Source organism: Cornus florida, unplaced genomic scaffold, assembly GCF_030987335.1.
Source record: "Cornus florida cultivar Cherokee Brave unplaced genomic scaffold, ASM3098733v1 CherokeeBrave_3.0.0_Hap2_Chr04, whole genome shotgun sequence".
NCBI classification, from domain to species: Eukaryota; Viridiplantae; Streptophyta; class Magnoliopsida; order Cornales; family Cornaceae; genus Cornus; species Cornus florida.
The window spans coordinates 85126124-85143406 of record NW_026775574.1 but is presented as its reverse complement, the minus strand read 5'-3'; the positions used below and the strand labels follow the sequence as shown (position 1 = coordinate 85143406).

The 17283-nt window shown below is 34.5% G+C and overlaps 1 pseudogene; it reads left to right on the top strand.

The window, feature by feature from the left end:
* Window positions 1–419: 419 nt before the first annotated feature.
* Window positions 420–17283, top strand: part of LOC132305256 (receptor-like protein 52) — a 91277-nt pseudogene continuing 74413 nt past the window's right edge.

Here is a 17283-nt window from a genome sequence, read left to right as displayed (position 1 = left end):
TTTCATATATTTCTTGAAGATAATGTATCAATGTTATGTTGTTGCATTCCATGGTTGTATATATATATATTTCCCCAAGTAAATCATGTCCTAGCATGCTTATTGATGGGTAATGGATTCACTTCTCTAGTCCCTTCTTATTTATCTCTACTACCTCTTTACTTTATTGTTGTATGCATTTTAAATTCCTAAGTTTAGTGACAAACCAACAAACCTCTATTTACACCCTTCTTCATTCTAAAAGTGATTCTAGACACCTTAGTTGCCATAAACTAGCAGTCCCAGTGGTTCGACTTACCCGACCAATAACCCTATTTTACAATGATTTGTGCTATTGCAAAAGGGTTGAATTATAATTGATAGTCCAGCCGTCGATCAATCATACACCAATACCACTAAAACCCAATGCTCACTACCCTATGAAGGTACTCATCACTCATAACATCATAACATAATTCCACTGGATTCTATGCTCGGCTCAAAACGGATATCGACCACTCTACCCTATTATGCAAGGCTCCAAAGCCAGAAAGAAGAACGGTCATCAGACCACGAATATGACAACATCCAAATTTAACTCATTCTTTAAATGATACACTAAACCCCATACAAGAAACTCCGTCCATCTAACAATCAAGCCGAAACTCAAATCTATACATCCCTGTCAAACCAATAACTCGTTATCTAACACATAGCTACATTGTCACATATCGGTACGAGCGACTACCAACCGTACCATTCGGCAATCATTATACATAACAACCTGAAGATGACTAAACAAAGAATTTTCCAACTACTACATAAATATGAGTCACCAAATCAGTACAATGTACTATCCTGTACCCAAGACACAAATCCCAAATAAAATCTTCAATAATCAATTGATCAAATCATAAACCTTTATTGGACACTTGGTCCAACCTAACACACCTCGCCATCCAAGATAACTATCTATATCCATAGTGTCACACCAACACAACACACCACACCGTGCTCTCACTGTCACTAACAAGTCGAAACAATCATTGACCTTTGACTTGACATCGTGCTAAAGAGGGACTGATTCAGGAAAAATGGTTGGCCAGGCCATTCTCGTCATCAATCTAGTCTCAACACCGACGTCATTCCCATCCTCAGGTCTAAACCTCAAACACAATCTCACACAGTCCACAAAACAACCATTAGACCCACTCACTAATAATTCATTACTCCATGTAATCCTTAATAATTACACAGTCACATACCCGCTCTAAAAATTCCAATCATGCCTTAATCACACAACCAATAACAAGCTAAAAACAACATGGCACCAAACGTCTCAATCATCGACCAGCATAAAAGCTCTCTAAGCTCCTCATAACACCCATACTAGGTAAATAATCTCCTTGGATTATATAGTATATATATAAGCTTCCACTAAACCCTAATTCTAAACCCCAAACGAATTACAAGTCGGCGACCACAATTACATAAAAAAAAAACCCTACTACATGCAATGACACATATAAATTACCAACCAATCCAGTCCTCTAAGCATACACAGAATTAAACAAATAAATTATATAAGCTACGCACGTCAATTAAATCACCAATAATCATATAATTAAATTAACTAACAGTTAACCAATTTAAAACAATTACAATTAAACAAAAAATGCAATAAAATCTAAAATCATTAATTAAAATTAGGGGTATTACAATTATACCTTGCCAGGTAAATTCACAATCTCCAGCCACCGACCCGGAACTCCTACTGAAACTCAAGCAACAGTAGGGCGATCCACTGTTGATCCAATTGTGGAACGACTTACCATCCCAGTGCGATTGGCCGGAGATTTTGTGCACCACTGGCATCGTCACTAGAAATATTCTCCAGGAATATAATATCACCAAAGAAATCACGACGACGATATGCGACCTCAAAAACCTTACCGTGATCGACCTCGGGTTGAATTACATCCCCGGAGAGTTCCCTACAGTTCTATATAATTGCCCAAATCTCTAATACTTAAACCTTTTGCAGAACTTCTTTGTCAGCACGATCCTGTCCAACCGAATTTCCACTCTCCGATACCTCGATATCGGTGCCGACAGCTTCACTGAAAATATTCCTTCGTTGATCAGTCGGTTACCGGAGTTACAGAGGTTGTATTTCTACCAAAATGAATTCAACGGCACCGGCACTTTTTTGGAAAAAATAAAAAATTTGTTGAATCTTGAGTATCTAGGCATGACGTATAACAACTTCATGCCATTGGCGATTCCATTGGAGTTTAAAAATTCAAAGAAGTTGAAGTATCTGTGGATAACTGCGATGAATTTGATCAGAGAAGTGCCGGAAATTTTCTCTAATTTCTCAAGTCTCGAACACTTGGATCTCTCGTCGAACAATTTACACGGTACGATTCCTCAAGAATTGTTCTCGTTAAAGAATTTGACTTATGTATATCTATTAAAGAATCGATTATTAGGTGAAATTCCTTCGTCGATTGAGTCATTGAATTTGATCAAAATCGATATCGCGATGAACAATTTGACAGGTTCGATACCTGAAGGTTTTGGAAAATTACAAAACATAACCATTTTGAATCTATATGCGAATCAATTGTCTGGTGAAATTCCTCCAAGCAATGGGACCAAAATCATCTCCAATCTAATAGTGCTCCTATTCTGACCTGTTTTCACTGTAGAAACAGTATAACAGTGGTAAAAAAGGGCAAATAGTGTTATGGATTAAAAAGGGGTATATATATATGTGGGGAAACGGAAGTTTTTAAAACTTTATGAGAGAATTTCAAATAAAGATCTTAATTCATGTATAGAGACAAGTTTCATGTATGAAGAACATAATGATCCATTCAATTTAAGGATAGAAAACTTACATCAAGGCTTGAGTAAACCTTAAATCTCTCCTCTAAAGTGAATGTTCTCACTTATTGTAGATCCCTTTGCTAGATGCCTTCTCCTTGGATCTCTATCTTCTTGGTAATGGTCTTACCTTTAGGAATTACCCATAAGCCTCTATGAATGACCTTGAAAAGCTTAGCTTGTGGGAGCCTCCATTAGATGAGGACACAAAACCTAAAATTCTAGAGAGAGAAATATTTTCTTGTCTTCTAAAAATTATTGCACAAAGGCGTAACCTAAAATATACATGGACTCCATGTATATATAGGCAACATAAAAATAATAATTAAAGGTATTATATTTTTCTCAATCTCTAAAACTAACGTGATATCTCAAATCTAATAGGTTTCCAATATCAAGTTGGGCTATGAGTGAGAATCCTTTGGGCTTATTATCTTCTTGGCTACAATGAATTAATAATTGGCTTGGTCCATGGACCCGATTAAATTAATTCATAAATTAATTTCTACTCCACTAAAAGAAATTAATTGAACTCCAATTAAATAATAAATAACCTCTAAGTCAATGTTGCATTTTGACCCCTCTATGCATAATTAGTTATCGGATAAATAAAGCCATCAATCCGACTACTAAATTAATATATTTATTTTGGTACCTTTGATTATTTCCGACTTAATCACAATAAAACATTAGTTTGACAAAAATAATAATTTAAATAAATAAATATATAATAAATTATTTTGTCTAAAAACATACAAAGACCTTCGAATTTACTTTGTGATCAACCATAATCAATACAAAATAAATACAAGTAGCAATGATGCAAATATTGAAAATATAACCCTCTAACTATTAATTACATAATTACCCAAAGTGTCAGTCTAAGGATTCTGAAGAATCCGCCGAACAAATCAAAGTAATTGCTAATTAATAAAATATTCTATACTTCTGTCATTCTTGAGAGTCAAATGCTATGATAGTGATAGGGAGCAATTGCATACGACGGTTCTCGTAATATATCTCAACCTAACGTGGATTCAGTTTAAGTCTTAGTTAAAAATGAGTCCATCCATAATTACCGACTATGAACTATTTATGATTACTATTTATGATCATGTATTGATCGCCATCACATACATATATAAATATCTCTTGTAATTAAGTGGATAGTATCAATTCCATAATTAATCGAAAAATAATACATTGAATTCACCAATTGTATAAAGTATAAATATTTCAGATATGTTAGGAACATATGTCATATTAATCCAATTAGAAATTCGCTATGTCAGGGCATATAAATCCCAACAGCTCCCACTTGCCCTCATAGTCAATTCGAATTGCATCTAACTCTAATGTTATCTAGGTGATGATCAAAACTCTTGATCGATAACACCTTTGTTAATGGATCAACAAAGTTGTGTTCTAATGCAATGTTCTTGCCACGAGTACATTTTCTTGCCGGACAATATCATGTAAGGCCAGGATACTTTCTCTCAATGTACCTTGTTCCTCTATGAAGCCTTGGGTTATTGGTTTGGACTACTTCTGCACTATTGTCGTAATATTGCTCGATAGGTAGGATAATATACTCCACAACCTCTAAATCAGTGAGATCAAATCAAAAGGCTTCCTTTGCTGCCTTTAAGGCTGCAATGTACTCTACCTTCAGGTTTGAGTCCGCAGTTAAAATCTGTTTAACACTCTACCAACTGATTTCCCTTCCATTGAGTGAACATACACCAAGTCATGAACTTTATAGTATCTATATCTGATTTAAATTCAGAACTAGCATACCCGACTGGAACCACATCATCACATCCATAAATGAGTATGAGATTATGATATTTTTCATAACAGACCAGTTATCAAGTCCAGGATTGAACTGATATCTACTGACTATCCCTACATTATAGCGGATGTCTTGTTTGGTATAGACCATGGTATATATGAGAATTCCACATACCAAAGCATATTATTCCACTCTTATTTGCTTAATCTCCTCTGCTAGTTTTGGAAAACCACTTACTAGATAGAGCAATCGATGTTAATAAAGCAAGAACTCGTTCTTTGAGTTTTGCTTTCCAAACCTGATCTAAACTTTATCAATGTAGGATTGTTAAGATAAGTCTATTTTCCTTTTAACCCGATCTTGCAAAAGCTTGATCCTAGGAGTATAACTTACATCTTGAAAATCCTTCATTCCAAAGTAATTGAACATCTACCTCTTTAAAGATAACAAAGCTTCCACGTCATTATAAATGAGTAGGATGTCATCAATATATAGAATTAGAAAAATAATGACATTACCTTGTACACACATGGTTCATTCACTAAGAAATCTTCTGGTATCTTTTTGTAGATTAACTTACCTTCCATTGGTATCACCCTATTAGAAAGTTCTACAAGATCCTAGATTTTATTAGAATACATAGATTCCAACTCTAATTTCATAGCAACTTACCAAAACGATTTATATCCATATCGGTTCACGCTCCCATGTAACTTACTGGGTCCAACTCATGTTTAACAAGGATATCCATAAAGGTCTCATCTAAAAACATAATTATGTCAAATTAGATGATAATCCTCCCACTAGATCAATATATCGATGCAGGAATCTGTATACTAGATGATGTCGATGCATCAATAGGGAATTCATATATAATTCTTAATTTCTATAATAAGTGTGTTCATATGTGGTACATCTGGTGATCATACCATATTCTCTAACATTATGCTAATAGGTATGTAATTCATACTATGATCCTTCTATAGATAAACAGTGAGTGTAAACAATCAACTTTTATCATTGAGATCATAAAATAATCCATCCTAGTGCCTTTAGAGTAGCCATTAAATTAAGCATGTCTATGATATGCTTCCAACTTACTTGTCCACATCAAGCGCACATATGCAAGACTACCCCATTTGTGCATGTGTTTCAAATTAAGATATAATAAAAAACACAGCTCAAAAGGTATCCTTGAGATAGACTATGATGGAATGCAGTTCATAATGTGCATTGATATCCTTAAGGCTAAACTCTAAAATGAAAGAGATAATGTAGCATAACTGATCATAGATCTAACCATATTAAGTAGAATTTTGTTATTCCTATTTGACACCTCAATTCATTGAGCGTCAATTGCGGAAAACTGGTACACAACACCCTCATTAACCATATAGTTTTTGCACTATCCCAAGAAATACTCATATCAATGATCAGATCGAAGTGTTTTGATAAGTTACCTAATCTGCCACTAGTCCAATGTTTTTTATTTTCTTTTCTAAGTTTTTGGGAGTGGATAATTGTATCCAATCTCTCTTGAGAGTTTATTCTTTCTGAGGGGATGCCCTCTGTGCACCTGTATATATTTTTTCTTTTCTTTTTATACAACCACAATTAAGAAGAAGAAAAAAAAAAAGTTTACCTAATCTATGCTGCACATCAGTCTTGACACTCTCAGAATATAGCAAAAGTTTAAGACTTGTGTTGCATAAGGTAAATGTATCCAAAACGTGAGTAATCTTGCTTGAATGTCCATTAGACTATACATGTCAGTGTGTACCGACTCCAATTGTTCTTTATGTCGATTTCATTTGACTGATTAAAGCTTTTAAGGTTATGTATCCTTCAATACAGGATTCATAAGTTGGTTTAGGCTCCCCTGCCTCACTAGGTAATAAACTTTCTTTGACCAATCTTTGAATCTCATTTTGACTGATTCTAACCCAATAATAGACACTAAAAATACAATGAGTCAGGAATAACAAAATTTCTCTTAACATTCAATCTAGAAGATGCAACATTAGTTTCTACATCATGCAAATATTAAGAGTTTGTGATTATAGTATATTAACCATCTTCAATGCACTAGAAGCAATCGTCCATCTATTCAATTTTATAAAAACAATTTTATCAAAAGTAACAACAGAGTTTTTATAAACCAAAAGTGAAACAAGAATGAGATTGCGTCTAACATCTATGTATAAAGATAGTTATCAAATACTAATATCCTCATACTCTCTAATTTCAGATGTAATACTCCCATTGACTTAGCTACAACCTTGACATCAGGTCAAAAGACAAATATATATCCATATCATCAAGACTTCTGGATTCCTAAAATCCTTGCAACGAATTACAAACATGTTTAGTGGCTCCAGAATCTATCCATCGGGAATTAATAGATACAACCACATAACATGACTTAATGATTAAATACATATTTTCCTATGCCATGTCATTACTTAGACAGTTCGTTCCTTGAGTGTCTTAGTTGGCCGTAAAAGAAACAGTTTCCTTCGCCCTCAACATAAACTACCTTATTTCCTTTAACCTTTTGGATCCTCATGTTTTGTGCTAGCCTAGTCCTATTGTCATCTGTGTTCTTTTCATGTGCCCTTCCACTTGGGCCTAGAAGAAGATGGTATAGACTAGGTTAGATTAATAGGAACGTCCATACTTGTGATTATCCCTTCATATGTTACCAACTCTATAAGAATATCAGCGAGTGTGAACTCAAACTGGTTTGTTACTTAGTTCACTCTAAAAGAGTCGAACGAGTTTGGTAACAAGGCAATAATCATGTCAACTTGAAACTTACCACCTAAGTCAGCCTTATTGACCTCCAGTTTGTTTTTAAATAATAAACAATCATTTTCAAAATACGATCATTTACTGGAGTTCCTTAGGCTATCTTGATGTTATTCAAGTCTAACATAGTACTTAGGTATACGTTCTATCTAATCTCTCCAAAATATCTCATTGAGATTTAACATGATATTTAAAGCAAATAAAATAATATAAATGTTAGCTTTGGAGCGTATCTGAGATAAACTCTAGAATTTTGTACCAAGCCATTTAATTTGTCTTATTTCACTTATTAAAAGTATTAATGTTCTTTTGGGTAACTTAAAGTAAAAGAATTAGGTATAGTAGTAGTAAATACACTTTATACCCTTACGTTGTAAGTAAAACATCTAAATTCCTTTTTCCAATCCGTATAAATGAGGTCCAGTTACATTGAATATGTAAACAAGTGGATTAAATAGATTAGACATAAAATCTGAATATAAATACATTCATACAATAAGCAAGGTGAATTATTAATACTATCATGCATATTTAAAATTAAAATGAGTTTGTCAACCACATAATATAATAAGTCTCAATAGAATAAGAGTTCATTATCACTATTGGTGAACAATCCCTTTTAATTAATGCGGGTCCCTCAATTTCATAGCATAATAAATTGCACAATCAATACGTCAATAACTTATCTTGATGGAGGAGTTCATTATTACTATTGTTGAGATTCATTTATTATTAGGCGAGCATTTTCATTAAAATAATAATATGTGGGTCCCTTAACCAATTTGCACGAATAATTGGATAACCAATACGCCAATAACTTATTCGGTTAGCAAAGTTCATTATTACTATTGGCGGGCAAATCCCATCATTTCCATATCTCTTAAGAAAATACCTTATCTATATATGTGAAATGATTTCCGATTATGTTTAACCTTTCTAAAATCACCTAGTGTAGACCACTCCATTGGGGAGCTAACACTATTGATTTTAGATTGAGTGTATAACGTTATTAATATTCCAATAAAAAAATAAAATATTAAATATCTTGTCATTATAATCTAAACTCTTTAAATCATGCGTGGGGCCTTATTTTTAAAGATCTAATTACAATGAACATTTAATATTTTTAGTTTCATGAGACAATCATTCTTGTAATATTTAGACTCTTAAATCATGCGTAGGGCCTTATTTTTGAAGATCTAATTACAATGGTTATAATAACGAAAGCCATGGGGTAATGTATAAAAATCCTCGCTCCCACTCAATTTTTAATCATTCATAATTAGGGTTTTCAATTTATTTATCTACATGATATGATGCATGCAAAATGCCTTAATTTTAATCCAATTAAATTTTAAAAATATTTGAACTTTAAATGATTCACTAATATTTAATTTCAGACACACTTTTATAAAGAAAAATAATTTTTCATTTCCCTTTTTAAGTGCCCTCTAATTAATTAGTAATCATATCCAATTAATTTTCATAGTTTAATTAATATAAATCAAGTCATTTAAATAAATATCATGGATCCAATGTATGAATAATAACAATTAATAATTATCTATTCCATGTATTTCATACATCACATAAATAAATAAATGACAGAGTAAAGCAAATAAAATGGCCAATGGATTTAGCTTTTAACATTTAAATGTTCTAATTATTGCACGAGGGTCCACCAAAGGCTTGTGAACACCTGTCGAGGCTTTTACGCGTCTGGATTGATCAAAACAGCACCTAGAGTAGAGAAACAACACTTAGGACGTGCCCGAAAGGTCTGCATGCACTGGCACTCGCCTCTGAAGGTTCCCAGCGCATGCTATAAGCTCCTACGCGTTGGTGGGAGCTTGCAACACGTGCCACGCGCTCTTAAGCGCCTGTACGCATTTTTGGGAGTTCCCAGCGCGTGCCACGCGCTTGCTGGCACCACATGCTTTAGCGCGTGCGCATGGAGCGCACCTTTAATGCGATGCACCAGATCATCTCTCAGCCTCTAATTGTAATCCATTGACTGCTGATCCGAGCACATGTGTACCGTGCCGCACCGGATCAACCTCCCCACTCCGATGTTGCCCTTGCCCGCGACGGCGCTCCCGTTACCGGAAAAACGCCGAAAATTCCAGAAAAATTCCGAAAAATACCGAAAAAAATTCTAGAAAATTCTTGAAGCCTAATTTAAGCCTTTTAAACCTACTTGAAGCTTTATAGCATCCTTTGATGAAGATTACATGGTTTTAAAAAATATTTACACTTGAAATTAAATTACATCATTGAACATTCAAATGGCTAAATTAAAGCCTTAATTACATTCATCCAAAGATAAAATTACATTAAATTAGCCTATAAGCTTCATCCATGGCCTAAACATAATATCAACATCTTCCAATCACAAATATACATACATCATGATCATATATTAATATATACATATGCATATATAAATTTAGATCCATGAATGATGATTTTCTTCAATAAAAAATATGAACTCTATACATGAAACAAATCTAGCTCTGATACCACTGTTTGGAAAACGGAAGTTTTTAAAACTTTATGAGGGATTTTCAAATAAAAATCTTGATTCATGTGTAGAGACAAGTTTTATGCATGAAGAAAATGATGCTCCATTCAATTTAAGGGTGGAAAACTTACATCAAAGTTTGAGTAAACCTTAAGTCTCTCCTCTAAAGTGAATGTTCTCACTTATTATAGATCCCTTTGCTAGATGCCTTCTCCTTGAATTTCTTGGTAATGGTCTTCCCTTTAAGAATCACCCATAAGCCTCCATGAATGACCTTGGAAAACTTAGCTTGTGGTAGCCTCCATTAGATGAGGACACGAATCCTAAAATTCTAAAGAAATAAATATTTTCTTGTTTTCTAAAAATTATTATATAAAGGCGTAACCTAAAATGTACATGGACACTATGTATATATAGGCAACATAAAAAAAATAATTAAAGGTATTATATTTTTCTCAATCTCTAAAACTAACGTGATATCTCAAATCTAATAGGTTTCCAATATCAAGTTAGGCTATGAGTGAGAATCCTTTGGACTTATTATTTTTTTGGCTACAATGAATTAATAATTGGCCCGGTCCATGAACCCAATTAAATTAATTTGTAAATTAATTTCTACTCTACTAAAAGAAATTAATTGAACTCCAATTAAATAATAAATAACCACTAAGTCAATGTTGCATTTTGACCCCTCTATGCATAATTAGTTATCGGATAAATAAAGCCATCAATCCGACTACTAAATTAATATATTTATTTTGATATATTTGATTATTACTGGCTTGATTACAATAAAATATTAGTTTGACAAAAATAATAATTTAAATAAATAAATATATAATAAATAATTTTGTCTAAAAACACACGAAGGCCTTTGAATTTACTTTGTGATCAACCATAATCAATACAAAATAAATACAATTAACAATTATGCAAATATTAAAAATACAACCCTCTAACTATTAATTACATAATTACCCAAAATGTCGGTCTAAGGATTCCGAAGAATCCGTCGAACAAATCAAAGTAATTACTAATTAATAAAAAAATCTATACTTCTCTTATGCTTAAGAGTCAAATGCCATGACAGTGATATGGAGCAATTGCATACGACGGCTTTCGCAATATATCTCAACCTAACGCAGATCCAGTTCAAGTCTTAGTTAATAATGAGTCCATCCATAATTACCGACTATGAACTATTTATGATTACTATTTATGATCATGTATTAATCGCCATCACATACATATAAAAATATTTCTTGTAATCAAGTGGACACTGATGAGCGCTGAAAAGTACACATTTAAACCCTTTAAGCTTAGGTATTCTAGTGCCTTTATCTATCTTACTTTCCCGTTTTAGACTAATTTTATGTTATTACCCTTTTCAGGTGCTTATCCCAAAAATAAGTTAATTCAGCCAAATAAGAGCATTAAAGAAGTAAACTTAAGCTGAATGGAAGAAATGAGCAAAGTGGAAGCAAAATGAAGCAAAGTGTAGAAATTCAACTAGTTCGATCGATCTCAACTTTTCTTCGATCGATCTGAAAGTGATCGATCTGGACACTTCAAGATGGATCCAAGCTTTTGTCCTTATCCAAAAGATTCCACCATGTTCGATTAAAAAAGGCGCCATTGTAATACCCCTAATTTTAAAAGGATAGTCCTGACATTTATTTAATTGTCTAATCTTTTATTTAATTATTTAATTGCGTGTTATTTTATTGGTTATTTTAATTATGTGTTTCTTTTATGGTTATTTACATTTGATTTTGTGTTAATTAATTGATTAAAGTGTTTTGTTTTCTTTTATTATAAATTGTTTAAATTAAATTGTATTATGATGTTTTATTTGCCTTATTTGAAAATTGGTTTTATTTAATTAATTTGGTTTAAATTAGAATTGTGTTTTTCTATATTTTCACGTATTAGCCGACATAGGTTAAAATTTGGGTTACTCTTGGGCCGATTAAGTGTTGCATTGGGGCTCATATTATACAAGGGTTAGGGTTGGATTACTAATCCTATAAATATACACGTACGAGTTCTACCTAGGGTTTTAAAACAAAACCCATATACGTAGTAAAATACAGAGAGCAACAGTTGTGGTTTTGAGAAAACAGAGAGTGGAAACTTGAGAGCTTACAGAGAGGGATTAAGGAGGGAAGCTAGGGTTGTGGGTTTTAACTAAGACTAAACCAAGAGTGATGGAGGTGGAACAACAGTCGGAAACTTCGTCAAAAAATTCAGGAGACGATAGTTTAGAGTTTCAAATCTGAAACTTAAGGCAAGTCTTTGTTCTATTCTTTCCCTTTAATTTGTGTTCTGTGCATGCCTAGCTAGACTCTAGGGGTTTAATTAATGATAAAACGAAGTAATCATGCATGCTTGACGGACTGAAACTGAGAGTTTTATGGTTATATATACTTGTGTGTGATTTCATTATTTTCTTGGATCTTTATGTATGATTTATAGTTTAACTTGAATCTTTGCCTACTAAAACACTTAAAATAATTTAGTATGGACGTATGAGACTTAGGTTGAAGCTAGGGGCCTTAACAATGAAGTTTTAGGATTTACAGAGGCTGAACGGACGAAGAAGAAGACCCCAGCAGTAACCGAGGCGCCTTAGTTCGCAACTGAGCCCCCTCGGTTAGCAACTGAGTCCCCTCGGTTAGCAACTGAGTCCCCTCAATTAGCAATTCAGCCCCCTCGGTTAGCAACTGAGTCCCCTCGGTTAGTAATTCAGCCCCCTCAGTTAGCAACTGAGTCCCCTCGGTTAGCAATTCAGCCCCCTCAGTTAGCAACTGAGGCTGCTCAATTGTAACTTAGCTTGCTCAGTTGGGGTTTTGGTTTTTAATGCCCAGATTTGTTTTAAAACCTATTTTAATTAAATCTAATGGGTTAAATGGACTAGGGAAGGTTCTAGAGTCTATAATACATCTCTTAGGCCTAAGGAATTAGACAAAATGGATTTGAAAATAATTTCTATAAATTATTTAAAGGATGAATCAGTATAAAAGCATACAACTTAGCATACTGATAATGGATGGAAAGAACCAAATTGCTTAGTTAAATTTTGGGCAACGTAATGAATTGTAATAAGATTATAAATCTTATATTGGATGCACGATAGATCATTTTATGTTTAATTGTTGGAATATCAAATTCTCTAGTGCAATTACATGAATTAATGCTGGGATTTATATTGCTGAAATTTTAAATACTTTTCTGCAATGATATGGATAATGGTTTGGATTGTAAATTACTAGCTTATTATGCATGTGTTGTAATTTACAAGGATATGGAGGATTGTATGTACCGGTATGGGACGGTGACATACTAGGGATGGTTTAGCTCAAAACGCTTAAACCTAACCTATCGGATTAAAGGAATGGATTGAAAAATATTGAATCCTAATTGTGACTAAGTCAGATCAACTGCGACTAAGTTGAATGGCTTTCTGGATTAATGGATGGTAGTTAAGTCATATCAACTGAATTAGTTCAATGACTAACTAGTTTGTATATTGTATGTCATCTTAATAAGTATTTGAATGACATACCCTGGTTTTGGACGGACTTTATATATATATTTATGGTACCACGAGATGAGCTTGAGTCTCAGACTCGTTGGTTAGGGTGCGTATATGCAGTGGATGCGTAGCTGGTTAAAGTATGTTGAGGTGTACCCTGTTAGGTCTAGGTACTCATGCCCACCTTTGGGTGCGTTTTCGCATGTTGTCTTCTATTCAGGTTGAGACCCCTACTGTAGTCCAATGAATGTCCCTTAGTGTGGATATATATATGTATGGACTAGATAGATATTGTTAAACTATCTAGGATGTATCTGCGTATCGGATTACTGTTTGGATCGTAGTAGAATAGGAGTTGCATGTGGGCCTAACCCACTCTTTATTTTCCAGGTGTTCGTCAGTTCTAGGGTTAGAGTTTGGACGTGCAGAGCAGATACAGACACTTACTCCTCCATTTACGTAGGACTACTCTCTATGTTTAGCTTTATGTTTCATTTAAGTTATTTCAGTTTCAGTTTGGGATTTTATTAGGGGTCCGCAAGGATGGATTCCCGAGTTGTTAAACTTATGGAGTTTTGGATTATCAGATTTTAATAATTATAGTTTGAGGATTTTTAATTTAGTATTCTTTCAGCATTATTATTTATTTTCTTCATTATTTTGTAATCCGTGTTCGTTTTAAAATACTTTAATTATTTGATATCCCTCGGGTTTGGGCCTGGGCCTGATCAACTCACGTCTCGGATTCGAGGGGTATCATAGCCGCCAAGCATAATCGATCTCTATAGCATTCGATAGATCTCACCTTAGTTCAATCAATCTCACCAAAGTTCGATCGATCGAACCTCCTCAAGTCTGAATTAAAACAAATTCTAGCTCATTAAAAGTTAGCTCTTGGTGCAATCATTGCAGGGACCCTAGTGCACAAATCCAGACCATTGGGTATGACATTTGAGCCTCCTATATAAGGATTTTGAGCCATTTTAAGAGCAGATCATAATATATCTCAATATCTTGGATATTTTATTCATCATACAACATATCATCTATCTTGGAGAGGAGGTTAGAGACTAGAGAGAGCGTTACACATTTTGGGAGTTCTTCCATTCTTCTAGGGTTTCCATCAAGAAGGAGGTCATTCCTACCATGGAGATAGCCCTTGAGTATGGGATATTGTTCAAGGCATGGGAGTATGGGATCATTGTATGTGGAGATTTGTTGCGGGGGCGAAGTGATTGTTTTGATTTTTGTGCGGTCTTAACCAACCCTTCATTGTTTTAATGGAAAATCTAGAGGGTCATCTTGGTTATCTAGACCCGAATTTTATGGAACATCCTCCTTTCAACCAATTTCCTCCTGGAGTTCAAGCTCTAATTCCTCAAATGATTCTTCGTGATCACTACAATTTCCGTGAATACCATGCACCAACTTGCATCATGCTTCATAGTTTTGGGGCAAATCATTATGAAATTAAGCCCGAGACGATTCAAATATGTCCACTTTTCTATGACTTAAATGATGAGGAACCTTACAAACATCTTGATGAATTTCTCAAGATATGTTCCACCGTGAAATACATAAATGTCCCGGAAGAAGGTCTTAGGTTGCTTCTCTTCCCTTTCACTCTTAAAAATAAGGCTAAACATTGGTTCAACAACTTGGGGGCAAATTCAATAACTTCTTAGGTGCAAATGCAAAATGAATTTTTAAAATTTTTTTACCCCGTGAGTTTGACCAATGTTATGCGAACTTCTATTCGTGAATTTTCTCAAAGGGAAGGAGAACTTTTGCATGAGGCGTGGGAAAGATTGAATGACTTGTTAAGGAAATGCCCACACTATGGCATTCCCAAATGACAAGTGGTTCAATATTTCTATGAAAACCTATCCGACATTCACAAGGACATAGTTGATACCTCATGTGAAGGATCATATTTTGGGAAACATGAAGATGATGTTTGGCACCTTTTTGAAAAAATGAGTGAAAATTTATTGCATAAATGTCACACTTCTCAATTGAGTCATGATTCTATTAACAAAAAAAAATTTTTGAAAGTGTGTCAAATTGGAAGTCCAATGGAGATTGTCGTTGAGGTCAAAACTCTCACTCAAAAACTTGATCAATTTCTATTGAGTCAAAAACCAGTAACTCAATCATCTCCTCTCCTTAATCATATTCATCATTCTTGTGAGCCATGCATAACTTATTCAAGTGTATTACATACTACTTCCAATTGTCCCCATGGACATGTGCTTGACGAACACTATGAACAAGTTAATGCCGCATTTACTCATCCTCTTCAAAATGCTTATGTACCGGTGTAAAGTGAACATTCAAATCCTTTTCAAGCTAAATTTTTTTAAAACCGATATATTCCTCCTCATCAAAGAAATAGAAGTTCAAAAGGGTTTGTCTCACCTTCTTCTTATTATCATCAAAGCATGAATCATTTCTCTCATCCTCAAGCTTATAATTCTCAAAGTAGCTCTAATCATCTTCATGCACTCTCTAGCAACTCCACATTTGAAGATAAGGTCTTAGTGGCTTTGGGTAGTTTGGAAATGAACACAAATTTGTGGCATTCTCATTCTCAATCGATATCAAAGCTTGAATCCCAAATAGGGATGAAAGCTAATGCATTGATGCGAGAGAAATCAGTAAATTGCCCAGCCAACCTGAGAGGAACACAAAAGCCCAACATTTTGTGGAAGCAAACTCTACATCGGGGTGTCCTTCCCAAGAATAAGTGCAAGCCATTACTACTTTGAGAAGTGGTAGGCAAGTTGACAGTAGGGTTGAACAACCAAGTGAAGGTAATGAACCGGTGCAACCAAAAGTTGACACCCATCCCATTTCCAATCCTACTCCTACTTCCTTGGAGGAAAATGCTCCAACTAGGAATTTTCAACCTTCTTCATCATCTCCTCAAGTTGCAAGGTCTTATGAGCCAAAAGCTCCATTTCCTTATGCTTTAAAAGAAACTTCGCCCTTTGGGAGGTAAGAAGGAAAAATCTGTGACATGATGGAGGTCTTTAAGAAAGTCAACAAAAATCTTCCTTTCTTGGATGCAATTAGGCAAATTCCGCCTTATACAAAATTTTAGAAGGATCTTTGCACACAAAAGAGAAAAAACAAGGGACAAGGCCCTAAAAAAGTGTTCCTAATGGAGCAAATGAGCTCCATCATCCAACATAACACTCCACCTAAGTTCAAAGATCCTGGTGCTCTGACCATTTCATGTGTGATTGGAACCCATGAAGTTGGTAGAGCTCTTCTTGACTTTGGGGCAAGTGTCAATTTGATTCCTTACTCCGTGTATGTCCAACTAGGTTTGAATGTATTGAAGCCAACCTCAGTGGTGCTTTAACTGGCTGATAGATCCATTAAAATACCTAGGGGCATGGTTGAGGACATACTCATCAAGGTTGACAAGTTGTACTTCCCGGTCGATTTTATTGTTCTTAATACCGAACCGGTTGCTAATCCCACCAATCACATCCCAATCATCTTAGGAAGGCCATTTCTTGCTACTGCAAATGCTACCGTAGATCCGGTGTTATGGACCTCTCTTTTGGTAATATGATGGTTAAGCTTAATGTTTTCAATGCAAGTCGACATCCCATAGATGAAGACGAGTGTTGTCTCATACATGTCTTGGATGAGGTTATTGAGGAATCTATTCCTACCATGGTCATGAAACAACCAACCGAGGACAATCTTTCGTCTCTTTTAGCCGAGGATCCTCTTACATCTTGTCTC